This window comes from Podarcis melisellensis (genome assembly GCF_964234715.1).
Source record: "Podarcis melisellensis genome assembly, chromosome: 9".
Lineage (NCBI taxonomy): Eukaryota > Metazoa > Chordata > Lepidosauria > Squamata > Lacertidae > Podarcis > Podarcis melisellensis.
In genome coordinates, this window is record NC_138541.1 from 54,034,621 (window position 1) to 54,046,766 (window position 12,146).

The 12,146-nt window shown below is 43.8% G+C and overlaps 1 protein-coding gene across 2 annotated transcripts in view; it reads left to right on the forward strand.

Moving 5' to 3' along the window:
- Positions 1-853: 853 nt before the first annotated feature.
- The window catches only part of CRACD (capping protein inhibiting regulator of actin dynamics), a 109,521-nt gene continuing 98,228 nt past the window's right edge, over positions 854-12,146 (forward strand). Inside the window, exon 1 of one of the 2 annotated variants that reach the window (XM_081924328.1) lies at positions 854-1,151. The gene's annotated coding sequence lies outside the window, so the exon portion shown is untranslated. Of the gene's footprint in view, positions 1,152-2,019; positions 2,082-12,146 lie in introns of those variants that run through there. The other variant, XM_081924329.1, reaches the window with a different exon arrangement.

The window sequence follows — 12,146 nt, forward strand, 5'->3', positions numbered from 1 at the left end:
CTATGATGCTCCTCCAGTTTTTCTGTGGCGTGTACCAGTTCTGTGGCAGATGAACTGATCTGGAAGGTATTCTCTGTGGGTAGGAAGTCTGAATCAGGATAGGCAAAACTGAGAGGCATTGTTTTAACTTTGCAACTAAGCCTGTAGTTTGGCTGACTAGAAATACCTGTAGCTCAAAATCTATGATTAAGTCCAGTGATCAATACACCAGGTTTCTTTCACCATTTTTTTTGTATTTTTATTAAAGATTTTCTTGATTTACAGAAGTATGTGTAATGTCTTTCTCTTGTGTTTTTTTCCATGTAACATTTTTACAAATCAGTTTCTCCTTGGTGTACTTCTAAGATCAGTCATAAAATAGTTAAAATAAAGAGGCAATGCCAGCCTAATGAGTCTGCAGCCAGTTCTATCTAGTTAACTCTCATCAGCTGCAGTCAGTGCATTCAAGGGTCAGGGATGATGGGAGCTGTAATCTAACAACACCTGGAGGTCCACAGGTGAGCCAGCTTTGTGTCATTCAGGTGTTTTAAGCCCACTTTGCCAACTAGACTTTAAACTCTCCATACAGACAATGGGACTAGAGAGCACACACCAGAGAAACCAGTCGACATGGGTACGGTATGTCCATTTAGCAATATGAAGGTAGCGTAGTGAGACTAAATGCCAGCTTATTTTATGGGATATTTGAGGAAGCACCTGATCCACAGCAATTTAACGATGCCCCTTATTTCAGAAAGCCCTACCTCCTTTTTTGGGACTCCCTGGAACAAGCATTGCGGTTCCACGAAGGTGGATCACACTCGGGAATCGAACAACGCTCAAGTAGCCCCTTTTCCCCGAGTGATCTATTATTAGGCGAGGCTTAAGGGTGGGGCCGGAGAGAGAGAAGCCTGGTTTAGAAAGGGGGAGAAAGCGAGCGAGCGATCGCGCCTCGACCTCCGCGGAGCCTGTTCCCTCCCTGCTCAACTTGAGGCTGCCGGGTTGCAGGGAGAGAGCGAGCATGTGATCGCATTGGCTCGCCTTGCCATGGTGTGGCAGCAGCGCGGGCAGCAATGGAGGCGGCTTAAGGGACGAGGCTGGGCGGCTGCTGCTGCTGGCTGGCTAGACCGCAGATGGGAAAGCCCGACCCAATTTCTCGTCGCCAAATCCAGGTAGGGCATTCGCATCCCTCCCCTCTTTTGCCTTCTTTCTCTTCTCTGGCGCGTATTTACGCATAAAAGCATTGTTCAGAAGCCGCCGAGGCGTGGGTTTGAATCCTACCGTCTGGTTTGCGTTTCCCTGACCTTGTCGCTTTCAGGCGTTCGCACCTCTTGTTGCGTTAACCCCCGAAATCCATTCTTGGTTTTTTGCGGGGGGACTCCGCGCCTGTCTATTGTTAGACTGCAGGCAGGCTGCTATTTCCTTGGGTCTGTGTTTGCGTGGAAGGCTGGCTGTGCAGGCTGCCAGTCAACCTAGAGGATGTGTCTGCTTTCTGAAAAGGGGGTATTTCTTGAGCATCAATGAAAGGCATCTGTGATGAACGTACACATTGGCAGCTCTCCTAAAAGGATTAAATAAAAGCAGAGCTATGCATGTTGGCAAGGCTTGCTTTGGCAGTACTTTCATACGCTATAGATTTCAGTGTGCTCTGACTTTTGAATTTCTTCCCATTTTTATTTTTTAAATCCCTTGGGTTAGTGTTTTCTTTGATTCTTGCATTAATTTTCCCGGAGGCAAGACAGAAAGGGATGACTTTTTGTTTGCTTGCTACATCTCAAACAAAGCTCCAGAGCTGCAATGCTTTGTCTAACCTTCTCTAAGGCCATTTATCATGGAACTCCCGTCACCATATTTTAATGAGCTGTGAAATCTGCTAGTTATTATGGTTGAAAGACGGAAGGTATCGTTTCCTGCGAACCCACCACCCACCCAATAACTAGATCAAGTGCCCCAAAGGTTACACTATCCGGAATGAGACGTCTGTTTTACGTCAAGGCTTTTCATTCATAATAATAATAATTTTTTTGCAGAAAAAACCCTGACAGACCATAAGGGGACAATCTTAAACATGTTTACACCAGGAGCACATCCCACTGAGCTTAGTGAGTAAATTTACTCCCTGGTAAACTGGTTTTAGGGTTGCCCTTACTCTCACTACTTCTTTTCTCCAGACAACTGGAAAGTCTGAATTGCACAAATGCTGCTGTTTCAAAGAAGCAGGTGATCAAGGTCGGAATCCTTTGCAAATTCATGGTTTTCTTAAGAACTGTGCAAGCGGTCTTCGGGATTTAAGAAATATTCCATTTTTTGCGCTCATCTGCCCAAGAGGGTTAAAGGAAAACTAGAAGCCACAACCGTACATGTTGAAATTTTAATATGGTTAACAATAGTGCGGCTGAAATTGAGATGCTGGGGGAGGGGAAGAGGTTAGTAGTAGAGAGAAGGGAAGCATGCCCAGAGTACAAGGAGTACTCTAAAGCCCATTTTTCATTTGTCTCCCTTCTCAAAAGAAGTAGCTGTGTGATGATATCAGTAATGTCTGTGTGTTTTAGGGGGTTGATACGAGAACAGAAGCAGAATCTTTATACAATAAATCCAATTTGCAATAAATATTCAGGAACACAGTAGACAAGCTAAGTAGAGTGCAAATCTTTTAAAAAAAAACACACACACACACCTAAATGTCACAGGAAAGTTTATTAGAGCTATCAAAAATGTTCACTTAAATGTGACATTTTTGCTTGTCCTAATAAAAAGCATTGTTGCGCTGTAAGAATAGCATTCACATTGCTGCAAAAAAAGCGAAAAGATCAGTATATTTCACTAGGTGTTACTCAGCTATTTGGTGGGTGGGGGGGAAATAAACAGACCGCAGAAAATAATTAAGAAATGAATACTTGTAGCTCAGGGAATGCAAGAGCAGACTCAAGGTCCATTTAATCTGCCATCATACTTCCACCTGTGGCAATGTTGGCCTCCTCCAGCATTTGCTTAGGAAGAACTGGTATTGCTGGTGTTGAGCCATAATGGTAGACACCCATCTTGCCAAACCTCCCCTCCAGTATTACTGTGATGAGCCACCGCTGCACCACCAAGCCTCTGAGCAATGTTACTCAATTATGTAGTATTGTTTTAGAGGAATTGAGGTGAGCAGGGGGTTGGCACTCCTGGGTTGCCAGGTGATGGCTGCCATTTATTTTGCCCATAAGGTCCCTCCTATTGGTGTTGCATCATCTAGCTCTACAATATACCCTTTCCCGATATGGAATGGCTAGAAATGTACCCATTATTCCAAATGCAGGCTGACATATATTGATGGATCTGCATTAAATTACTGGCTATCTTGTGCATTACACTACTTGTAGTTTTCAATCCCTTTATGTTAATCTTTAGCATAAAATTTGTGTTTTTCGCAAACACCACACCCATACATCAGATTGGCCTTTTCACTGCAGGATCCACCATAACCCCAATATATTTTTCCTAGTTAGTCACTGCCAGGTTAGATACAGTCAGTGCATGTGAGGTTAGGGATTTATCTGAATCACTGTACACTTCACAGTGCAAATCTTATACTTGAATACATGGAAGTCATTCTCACTGAGTTCAGTGAGACTTTCTCCCAAGTAAGTTGGCTTAAGGTTGCAGGCTGAACATACCTCGAACAACAACAACATATTTATTACTTATACCCGGTCCATCTGACCGGGTCTCCCCAGCCACTCTGAGCGGCTCCCAGCAGAATATTAAAAACACGATAAAACATCAAACATAAATAAACTTCCCTAAACAGGGCTGCCTTCAGACGTTTTCTAAAAGTCAGGTAGTTTATTATTTCCTTGACATCTGATAGGAGGTCAGAGTGGACGCCATTACTGAGAAGGCCCTCTGCCTGGTTCTCTGTAACCTCACTTCTTGCAGCGAGGGAACTGCCAGAAGGCCCTCGGCGCTGGACCTCAGCGTCAAGGCTGAATGATGTGGATGGAGACGCTCCTTCAGGTATACTGGGCCGAGATTGTTTAGGGCTTTAAAGGTCAGCACCAACACTTTGAATTGTGCTTGAAAATGTACTGGGAGCAAATGTAGGTCTTTCCTGGACCATTGTTATATGGTCTCGGCAGCTGCCCCCAGTCACCAGTCTAGCTGCCGCATTCTGGATTAGTTGTAGTTTCCAGGTCACCTTCAAAGGTAGCCCCACATAGAGCGCATTGCAGTAGTCCAAGCGGGAGATAACTAGAGCATGCACCACTCTGGTGAGACAGTCTGCGGGCAGGTAGGGTCTCAGCCTGCGTACCAGAAGGAGCTGGTAGACAGCCACCCTGGACACAGAATTGACCTGCGCCTCCATGGACAGCTGTGAGAATCTCTTGTTCTGTTTAGATGTTGATTCACCAAGATGTAAGAAATTTTTTGGTGGCTGGAGGAGGAGAGTTCTTCACAGTTCGATTGCATTTTCTCCATCCGTGATGGTGAAGAGCTAGCTCACTGTTCACTTGGCTACCTCACACTTTGCTTGGCTACACCACTGCTCTCCCCTGACTTCCTAAAGCAGATCCTTCAGGGAATCACACCGTTGATTTCCCTTCACTGTGAGAACTGGCTATTTGCTCTAAACTTTCCGCTCCCTTTTCTTTACCCAGCAGTCAGAGCAGTCTTGATTGTGTACATTCAACTTGGCATTTTAAAAGGGAAGAAAAGACAGCCCGAGAGTTCAGGTTTCTCAATGCAGGTCTGATGTCCCTGATTCTGCTGATTTACAAAATAGGGCTATTATTCAAACGTGTCATTACAGCTCTATAAGGTCACCTCAGTGGAGACAGCAAAGGCTACAGCAGTATGGGCATTAGTTTATGAAAGAAGGGTGATTTCTAGTGTTTCCCGTGTAATTGATTTTTATTTCTTTAGTTATTGCGCCTTATGAAAGCTCTCTCTTATTCTCTCATTTGGGAAGAGAAACGGAGGCTGAGGGAGAAATTACTTGAAAAGGAGCATTGCTCTTCTCTGGTCTTTTTTACTCTTGCACCGTGCTGAACTAAGTCAAAGTTTGGTTTAGTATGTCATCTGAATCTGGGCTCATGGTTAAGCGCTCTCATCATTGACCACAAGCTGTAGCCAGCAAGGAAGCCCAAGTTTGGATGACACACTAAGCCGAACCTTGGCTTAGCTCAGTGTGTTATTAGAATGAAAAAGACGGGGTGGGAGAAAATGCCTGCAAGTATCTCTCCAAGAACATGTTTGCATGTTCTCAGTAAGCCACAGTTTAGTGTAGCCTTGCTGTGCAAACCAGGCCAACACAGTTAGCTTTTAGTACAGTGGTACCTTGGGTTACAGATGCTTCAGATTACAGACGCTTAAGGTTACAGACTCCACTAACCCAGAAATAGTACCTCGGGTTAAGAACTTTGCTTCAGGATGAGAACAGAAATCACACGACGGCGGTGCAGTGGCGGTGGGAGGCCCTATTAGCTAAAGTGGTACCTCAGGTTAAGAACAGTTTCATGTTAAGAACAGACCTCTGGAACAAATTAAGTTCTTAACCTGAGGTACTACTGAATGTTTTTATTCATTCTGTTGATTTTTCCCAAGTTTGTCTTAATTGCTGCTTCTATGGTTTTATTTTTGCAATGTACTATGCATTATGGTGTTTAATTATTTTGCTATAAGCTGCCCTAAGAGTTTTTACTGAAGAGTGGCATATCATTTTTTTGATATGCAAGGTATTCAATGGGAAATAGTTAAGAAGTGTGACCAAAGCAGTACTGAAATTTCTGATTAGTCTTTTCAGAAGGTAATTTTGAAGAGTGTCATACTGTTAACATCTTTTCTCGGTCTAGTTTGATCTTTATAACCCAGGGGTATTAATATAATTCCCATCTCTCTCTCTCTCTCTCTCCCCGCCCCCGCTTCTCCGCCTGAGAAGTACACATATCCTCTTACTCTGAAGGAAGTGTGGTGTTCCTTGATGACGTAGACATGCTAATTTTCATATTTCTGTAATGGCTTAACTGGAGGCAAGTCCCATTGACCTCGGTGGGGCTTGCTGCTGAGTAGACCTGTATGGGATTGCACTTTCGTGCCGTGTTGGTAATGGTGCAGCAAATTAACTTGCCTGCTGACAGTTTGGTTACAGAGCAACATTCAACAGACAGGCTCAAAGCAGGCCAGTTTAAGGATGCAGTCACAAGAAGAGGAACAGCCAAGGAGTTCTCAGTGCAAGCTGTTGACCAGCCTCCCAATAGCCCAGGGGTCAGCAACCTTTTTCAGCCGTGGACCGGTCCATCGTCTCTCAGACCATGCGGTGGGCCGGACTATATTTTGAAAAAAATATATGAACATATTCCTATGCCCCACGAATAACCCAGAGATGCATTTTAAATAAAGGGACACATTCTACTCATGTAAAAACACACTGACCATCCGTGAGCCAGATTTAGAAGGCAGTTGGACCAGATCCGGCCCCCGGGCCTTAGTTTGCCTACCCATGCAATAGCCTCTTCCTGCTTATTTTTACAGGGCTGATGAGTAGGCAAGAGCCAATCTGAGCAGGGGAATTCAAGAGATGTCAGGCCAGTCTGCATTCCAAAACAGGGCAGGGTTGAGGAGCAATTCCAGACAATGGGTGGTGATGATAATCCACAGCAACTACTGTGGAAGAGTTCCCAGCGTAGGCAGGGCTGACTCAGGCTGACAACCCTGAGGGGATAGTTTCTGAATCCTAGTTGTTTGAATAGTCCCTCAGTCAGCACTTTGGGGGGAAATAAAAATGGAAATTTTGAACTTATGGACCCCTAACGTTTCCCTTAAGTTAATTATATGTAGCTGTTCATAATTTTTTCCCAGGTGCTTGAGGGCGTAGTGTTTCTTCTGTCAGTTGTGCTTCGAGTTCTTTCGTTGTATATGCCCACTGACTCTTATTGTACAAGTAGCCTCATAGATAGCGGTATCGAATCTTTAGAACAAATAAGTAAGCAATGCATGGATATCGCTTTTGCCTATTACATTAAAAAGAGTAGTTTGAGACATTTGTTTGTTAGACCAACACTGTGAACTTTAATGGCTGCCTCAGTCTCTGGGTTTGTACTTTTTTGTCTCAAAACATGTCTAAGGGCATTCTTGAGGTTTTCCCCTCTTTAAATAGCAGGCTCTTCCATGTTTCCTGCCTAGATGGCATTTGCCCTGGAGTCCAAGAATCTAAAAAGGTATACATGCTGTTTTTGTACAGTGATTTTGTTGACATTGTGCTAAAACGGAAAATCTTAATATTCCACGTATTCTTTTATAAACACTCCAGTTGTCTTTGATAATCCAGGTATTTGATATCTGCTTGGAATTCTCCAGTTCCTTTCAAAATTTCTCTCTGGTTTGTCAGCCCTTTTCAAAAACAGAGTTCTGTGGGTACCTTAAAGATTTGCACATGTCATAAAGTTTCCTGGACTGGAATCCACTAGGTCAGATGCATGAAGTCTTATTCTAAGTTGTGTGTGTGTGTGTGTGTGTGTGTGTGTGTGTGTGTGTGCACTCTCTCTCTCTAAATATATATGGGTCCAGAACACTGTTTAGTCCTGTTATGTAGATCAGGCGTTGTAACCTTCCAACAGTTTGACTTCACCCCCAAAGGCACAGTCGTCCATTGTCTCCCAAGACAGAGGCCAACCAATACTATGTTGGATAAGTTTCAGCTAACAAGACTCAAGTACATGGACAGTTAAAGCTATGGTTATAGTATGTATGGTATAGTTAAAGTTATGGTTTTCCCAGTAGTGATGTATGGAAGTGAGAGCTGGACCATAAAGAAGGCTGATCGCCGAAGAATTGATGCTTTTGAATTATGGTGCTGGAGGAGACTCTTGAGAGTCCCATAGACTGCAAGAAGATCAAACCTCTCCATTCTGAAGGAAATCAGCCCTGAGTGCTCAATGGAAGGACAGATTGTGAAGCTGAGGCTCAGGTACTTTGGCCACCTCATGAGAAGAGAAGACTCCCTGGAAAAGACCGTGATTTTGGGAAAGATGGAGGGCACAAGGAGAAGGGGACGACAAAGAACGAGATGGTTGGACAGTGTTCTCTAAGCTACGAACATGAGTTTGACCAAACTGGGGGAGGCAGTGGAGGACAGAGGTGCCTGGCGTGCTCTGGTCCATGGGGTCACAAAGAGTCGGACACGACTAAACAACTAAACAACATGGACAAGGTGCTTGAATCAGTCAGGGTGACCACTTGCACTCTGGACCCTAGCCCCTCTTGGCTGATAAACGAGCAGGGAGGGGACAGCTGACTGGGCCAGGGTGGAGATTAATGTCTTCTCCTGAGAGGGTGAGGTCCCTGCTTGCTTGAAGGAGGCATTAGTAAAAAACCCTCCTCAATAAACCCTCCCTGGATTCAGAAAATCTATGTAATTACTGGCCAGTTGCCAGTGTCTTTCTTGGGGAAGGTTTTTGAGTGGGTGGTCTTCGACCAGATCCAGGTACTCTTGGGGGAAACTGATTTTTCTAGATCCATTTCAATCAGGGTTTTTGGCTCAGTTTTGGCATAGAAACTGTTTTGGCCTGTATGATGACCTCTGTTGAGAGACAGGGAGATGTATCCTTGTTAATTCTCCTCAACCTATTGGCGGCTTTTGATGCCATCATCCATTCTGGAGCAGCTGTCCTAAGTCAGGGGTGGGTGGCACCATTTTGCTGATTAGTTCTGGACCCAATTGAAATTGCTGGTTTTGACTGTAAAGTCTAAAAGTCTTCCCATATGAATTGTCTCAGACGCTGCAATAATCACCTGAGGCCCTTCTTCATGTGCCTCTTCTGTGAGGGGTTTGGAGGGTAGCAACACGAGAATGAGCCTTTTTCGCGGTGTGTGTACACACACACACACACGGGGTGGGAACAGAGAAACAGACAAGACACTATTGTGGGAGATATAAATATAATGATTGCAGAGGTGGAAAAATTCTAAGCAGCAAGATCAGAGGGAAATGATATGCAAAAAAAAATGCTGACTGACAATTACACTCTAGTTTAAATGTAAGATCATTGCAATGACTATTTACTGTTGTTGATGACAACACAGGCAATCTGCCATTGGTAAATTAATTTAACACATATAGTGAAATTTAAACACACACACACACACACACACACACACACACACACACCATTAGCTTGATTCAGGTGAAAGAATTGAATTTCTTGATTCAGTAGAGTTTCCCTTGAAGTTCCTTTGTTCAAGAACAGGCACTTGCAGGTCCGTAAATATTCAGTGGCATTTCTGAATATTGCCTTTCCTAATGTCAGATTTCTACAGGTTTGCTAGAATAACTCCCCCCCCCCCCAAAAATGATGCAAACTGACCTGATCAACACATTCCAGAATAATGTGCAGATTGGAACAGTTTCATCCAGATTTCATTTCACCAATTTTCAAATTTTATGATGCAGTTTTTGGTGGGTGGGTGTGAGAGAGAAAATGCATGTGAATGTTTTATGAATGAATGCATTCAAAAATAGCTATTTTAAGATAATTTTATATCCATCTTTTTAAATTTTAAAAAATCTGCATATTTAGAGAAGAAATTAGACAGAACAAACTTACAAATAAACTCCCTAAAGAATCATATGGGCCAGAAACAGGCTGATTCATCTGCTCCTAGATCAGTGTCAATTTATTACTTTCTGTAGAGATGAAACCTGCTTGCCCTGTGTAGAATACAGAAGGGCATTTTTGGCAGATGATATCAGATGTCATATTGGAAGACAGCCTGGTGATTGAGCCTCCACTGTTGTGGCTGGTGTTGCTTTGACCTGTGATCGTGTCGCCATGGTGAATACGGGACGGGCTTTCTTGCAGGTCTGATCCCTGTGCTTATGTGTCTGTTAGGAGGCCTGTTATTGCTGGTGAGTCATAAGTAAGGGGGCTGTTTGTAAGCAAGGGCAGGCCTGTAAACACTGAGACGTGTCAGGGCAATGGTGTGTACTTAGAAATCTAGACAACAAAACAGAAAAAAGTGAAACTCAATTTTCAGGCTTACAACAAATGCCTACAAGGCTACCATACAATTCAAAGAAAATGTTCCCAAGGTTGCCCACCACAATAGCATATAATTGTCCATCAGTGGTGGATTAGTGCAGTCTAACTTGATTCTTCCAGCAAAGGGTGATGGTTAATCTCTGGTCTTCAGGCAGGAGCAACTCTTGAACCTTTTTTGGTCCGTCAGAGGTGAGGCTTCGAGGGAATAAGCAGACCAGTCTGTAGTCTGTTGTTTAGAGGGTTTTGCCTCAGCGCCTTAGCACCAGTTGTGTTTATTGAAGCCCGTTCTGTCAGATTGTTCTCTCTCTCATGTCTCCCACTTTCTCTCTCCCATTCTGCATATGCAATGAATTTTGCACAAATGAATTAATGACCTCATATACTCTTACATTATAGTTTGTTCACATGCCGTAACTGCTACATAAACAGTGTGATACATACGTAAAATGCCTTTGTAAGCATCTATGTCAGTGTTTCTCAATCTTGGGTCCCCAGATACTGTTGGACTACAACTCCCATCATCCCTGAGCTCTGGCCTTGCTGGCTAGGGATGATGGGAGTTGTGGTTCAACAACATCTGGGGACCCAAGGTTGAGAAAGGCTGATCTAGGTGGATGTGGAAGTCTTCCTTGTCAGCATACAACCAATTCATGACCCATCCCTATTTTCTGGTTGGCTCAGAGCAAAAGTTTGATTAAACCTGGCTGCTTGACCGGGCCTTCAAATCAACCACCCAAGGCCAATTAGGAAAAGATTTTATCATGCAGGATGGACTGTAGATCACTGATAATGTGCTGGAATGATTCTAGGTAAAGGTAAAGGTACCCCTGCCCGTACGGGCCAGTCTTGACAGACTCTGGGGTTGTGCGCCCATCTCACTTAAGAGGCCAGGGGCCAGCGCTGTCCGGAGACACTTCCGGGTCACGTGGCCAGCGTGACATCGCTGCTCTGGCGAGCCAGAGCCACACACGGAAACGCCGTTTACCTTCCCGCTGGTAAGCGGTCCCTATTTATCTACTTGCACCCGGAGGTGCTTTCGAACTGCTAGGTTGGCAGGCGCTGGGACCGAGCAGCGGGAGCGCACCCCGCCACAGGGATTCGAACCGCCGACCTTTTGATCGGCAAGCCCTAGGCGCTGAGGCTTTAACCCACAGCGCCACCTGTGTCCCGGAATGATTCTAGCTGGGAGTAAAATGTGTAAATCCTGAAACAGAATCTCTAACGAGTTGGAACAGATGCTGTTATATCATAGGGTTTGGCTGAAAACAAAGGATTTCATAGTGTGTTCTGGGAGGAAGTGATTAGTATTTATGTATGTATGTATGTGTAGCAGCGTTCAGTATAAGGTAGTGCTTATATATGCATTATGTAGTGACAGAATAATATCTGGAAATTGAGACTGATGGTGAAATGAAAGTTTTAGTGGAGTTCCTTATGAGCCTCCTCCCTATGAATCTAGATAATAAAGATGCCATCACTGTATCTCTGGAAATGGTCCAGCACATGGGCGTAGCCAGGGTTTTTGTTAGGGGGGGTTAAAACCTCAAGTTTGTATTGATTTTTATTGATTTGGGGTGGGAGCTGCCCCCCTGCCCCCCCCTTGGCTACGCCCATGGTCCATGGTAAGGAGAAATGTTGTTTGTCTCCTATAAACTGTATGTAGTGGTTCTTCTGTCTCTATATATTTAAGAATGGAAAACAATGGTGATAGTGTTAACTGATTGCAGTGTTTGTGTTCCTCAGGATTAATTTTCTTTAAATCTTGGTGCTTGACCATAATTACAAGAACTGCAGTTGGTCAACCACGCTATAAATGCTACATGGATTGTGGCAGCTGTTATTACATTGCAACAACAAGAAGAATAGTTCGAAAGCTCCAAGCAATCTGTGTTTTTGATGTTCATAATTTGAGTCCTAAGCAAATAGATAGGAAATGTTCTTGCTAGAGAAGAAGCCATTTATATACAGATGTTGATGCCTGTAAGCAAAATATTAAATATACATCTCTTGTTACCCTAGCAGATTTTGAAGCCTAACAATCAATTAACAAAATATATTTTCGAGCTCAGTCTGTACATTCCAAAGTTTGCAAAGGTAATGTAAAGGAGTGGTGCTCTCTCTCTCTCTTTGGACAGGTGTTCTATTTAA